Source organism: Oncorhynchus keta, chromosome 29 (genome assembly GCF_023373465.1).
Source record: "Oncorhynchus keta strain PuntledgeMale-10-30-2019 chromosome 29, Oket_V2, whole genome shotgun sequence".
NCBI classification, from domain to species: Eukaryota; Metazoa; Chordata; class Actinopteri; order Salmoniformes; family Salmonidae; genus Oncorhynchus; species Oncorhynchus keta.
The window spans coordinates 28,772,642-28,776,538 of record NC_068449.1 but is presented as its reverse complement, the minus strand read 5'-3'; the positions used below and the strand labels follow the sequence as shown (position 1 = coordinate 28,776,538).

The following is a 3,897-nucleotide window of genomic DNA, read 5'->3' as shown; positions in this document are numbered from 1 at the left end:
TGCACTTTAAATACAGTTTGATTTGATTTAGTTGTATTCTTTAAATTACATTTTTGGTTGGAGACGTGAATCCATTTTTTATATTTTTTATGAATTTGTAGATTCCATTTGAAATCAACCAAAGCTTGAAACCCTTGGCCTATATATGCATTGTCTATTTTTTTGTTGAATCCTGGATTACTATTTTTAGCCCATTGAAACGCATTGAATAACAGAATCACATATGGAAAAATGTGTAAATAGTCAAAAAGTTTGGACACACCTACCCATTCAAGGAATTTTCTTTATTTTTACTATTTTCTACATTGTAGAATAATAGTGAAGACCATTGGAGACTGGTGACTTGAATAATTGAGGAGGATGGGAGACCCACGGCATAGGCTCGGAATGCACTGGGATGAGAAATTGTGTTTCAAAAATCGTCAAAGACAAATTATTTTTAACCTAAAGTATTTAATAAAGACATTCATAGTACAATATTATGGGGAATGGGAATGAGAGGGTAACTTACAGTGTTGGAAAGGGATCACAGCAGTGATTGAATGAGGGTATGAGGCATGAGCCGAGGCATGAGCCGAGGCATGAGCCGAGGCATGAGCCGAGGCATGAGCCGAGGCCGAGGCTTGACAAGTGCCGGGCAGGATTTGACTGAGAAGACTAAAAACAATAACACAACACACTACACAGTTAGACGAAAGAGCTAAGAATGAGTTAGTCCAAGCAAGGAGTCAAATCATTGATGTGTAATAATGTGATTGTGTATGTGATTGACTCTACATACAGTAATGAGAGAAAATTGATAAGGGCACCTGAGACGTGGCTTCAGTTAATGTAAGAAGAAAGTTGACAATGGTAGTGGAGTGGAGTAGTCATCACCTCTTAAAATCAGGGAACAGGAGGAGAGTTAGCTGCAAATACAAATAACAGATACATTCCATTACAGCTGCGCCATCGTAGGTTTGGACAACAAGTTTCTCTATGAACTTAAACTCAAGACATCTCAAATTTCATAAAGTCAAACACAGACTACGCATCTCACGCACTTGACACATCAAAGTAGCCCAAGAAACATTCCTGAATAAAGCCATGATCATTCACATACCTGACGATAACTGACAATTGCAAGCAGACTGGTGGCACCATAGGTCCCAGAGCGGTGGGGCAATTTTTACACCATGGGCCCTGGAGTTATTCCTTATATGTTAACCTAACTAGGAAAACACTGGATCCTATAAGGTATGACAGTGATTAATCAGTTATAAAAAGGTTTTATAAGGGCTATGATGGGACCAGTGTTTCCTAATCAGGTAACATGGTTTTAAAAAACTCCTGAAAAAAACTCCTGGCCCTGGGGGTGGAATGAAAACCCTGTCAAACTGCAGCTACCTTACATTTGTTGATATACATTATATTTAGACTATATTGGGAGGGGGATTTCCTCTTACCAGACACAAACAACAACTGATAGGCATTAGAACTCACAGGGCTAACTAAGCTTGCTTTCTGCATGTTTGCATCATGCAGGCCTATGCAACTGTAGGCCTTGTAAAAATGTCATCACTATTATGTTGATTGATTAATTCCAGTTAATCATACTGGACGTATAGGCAGCCTAGCCAGCCCAATTGTGAATATAAACTAAATTGAATCACATTCACATTTTCTCCTGACACACAAATGGACTATAAATACATAATGTTACCAATTAGTTTATCCTGACCAGATAGACGGGGCGCATAGGCTGTATGCAGTTACTCTTATTAATAGCCTACAGTTGATCCGACTGAAAAAAAGTATTGTTTTCATCCCATACAGCATGTCAGATTTCTAATGTTTAGGTGTAGCCTAGGCTGCTGCAACATTTATGTCATGAGTTTTTGCTTGCGTCTGTCCGGAGTGATTGTGTGTTATCTTTGCTAAATAAATACCGGAGGAAGGTGGAAAGTCTATTTGAGCGTACACAAAAAAAAATGCGCTGCGTCAACACTGGTCTTTAATCCAACTTTTATTGGATGATGCAATGGAAGCTATCAAATCATTCGGAATTGTTTTCAACATCCCAGAAAAGACAGTAGAAAGTTCCATATGTTCAGCAAGTAAAGCACAATTACCTCTGCAAGCTCCTTGTATAGTTGCCCTTGTTGGCAGTGCTTTTCCTCTCGTCATGTCCTCTAAAAGCAAATGATTGCATGCCCAAAAACGCCGTGGTGTTGATAAGCAGCTTGGTAGCGGTTTGAAAACGCAGACCTTCGTCATGATCGATGCAGCTTTTTTCCCAGAAACTTGAATCTGATGTGGGCATTTATATGCCTACATTTGTTTTGCAGTTTAGCTGAATGATCGATGTTCTTCAGGTTACTGTACCCACCTTTCGACCAAGGTGCAGTATTTCCAAAAAGCAGGCAAGGCCAGCAATCCAGGCGACTTGGTTAACCAACTAACTATACGTTTGATACCAGTTGGTATTGAACGCCCTCACGTTTTCATCCTTCCTCATTAAGCTGATATCAGGCAGAGGTCGACCCTAGCTTTTAATTTGTACATTTTCCATGTACCCTAGAGAATGATAGGGCTTCTTCAACAAAAAGTATTGGGTGACACAATAGGTCATCCAACTATATAGATGGCATCTGACATTTTTATTTGTTTTAAACCCACCCATAAACCAGACAATCAGTGGTTACGTTAATTGATGGCTATATTTGCACTAAGTGCTGCAGCAGCATTGAGGCGGAGAAATACCAAGATCACTTTGCTTTGGGTCAATATCAAACCTATTTAGTCTTAGTCTGCTTGGTGCCCATGCATGGATAAAGAACAGGGCAAATTCCATGTGGAAAAGCACTTATGGCTCTATTCAATCCGCATCATAGAAGTTCAGCTGTACAGCCTGATTGAAATGTTAAGGCAATGTTCCCGCTTTAGCGGAGACTGCGTTCACGGTAAACGCTGCATGTCGGCTCAATCGGAAATCACTTTTACATTTCTATTGCGGAATCTGTAATACTTAAACATTACAGAATTAACTGAGCCCTTATTATTAGATCAATGGGAAGGGTTATGACAATTGAATTCTGCTGCTCTATCGATCGCTCCATACAGAGAAGCAACGTTAGTGGGCATGGGGTTTGGGAAATGTTTGTGAGTCCTGAGCTAACACAAGGAATTGTTTTATGATGGTCATACCAAAGATCATTTAGCTATTCGATTTAGAATTTTAGGGCCCTTTAGGTATCAAAAAAATACACAGTACCAGTCAAAAATGTGGACACACCTACTCATTCAAGGGTTTCTCTTTATTTTGACTATTTTCTACATTATAGAATAATAGTGAAGACATCAAAACTATGAAATAACACATACAGAATAATTTAGTAATCAAAAAGAGTTAAACAAATATATATTATATATTTGAGATTCTTCAAAGTAGCCACCCTTTGCCTTGATGACAGCTTGGCACTCTCTCAACTAGCTTCATGAGGTAGTCACCTGGAATGCATTTCTATTAACAGGTGTGCCTTGTAAAAAGTTGATTTGTGAAAATAAATTCCTTATTGAGCCAATCAGTCGTGTGGTGACAAGGTATCGGTGGTATGAAGAAGGTAACTGTATTTGGTAAAAGGCCAAGTCCAAGCCTTAGAAAGTTGGTTGCAATTTCAGTTTAATCCACCTAAGACAGAACAAATAATACAAGACATATTGTGGTTAAACTCAAATATAAAAAAATGATTTGATTAAATGTTTAAAAAAGGTATAAGTTTAGTTAATGATATCATAAATAGGACTGGTGGAGTTATGTCACACATGCAGCTAACACGGACATATGGAAATGTCTGCTCTACCAAAAATGACAACCAACAGCAGTATTACCACAAAAATGGAAGAGGCAAGTAGAAG

General features: G+C 38.6%; 1 long non-coding RNA gene across 1 annotated transcript; it reads right to left on the bottom strand.

Moving 5' to 3' along the window:
• Window positions 1-265: 265 nt before the first annotated feature.
• LOC118362058 (uncharacterized) lies at window positions 266-2,642 on the bottom strand. The gene is made up of 4 exons (XR_004821141.2): window positions 2,112-2,642; window positions 810-908; window positions 512-648; window positions 266-392 (listed from the first exon to the last, which is right to left on the bottom strand). It is a non-coding gene; the product is annotated as an uncharacterized LOC118362058 (long non-coding RNA).
• Between the last annotated feature and the right edge of the window lie 1,255 nt (window positions 2,643-3,897).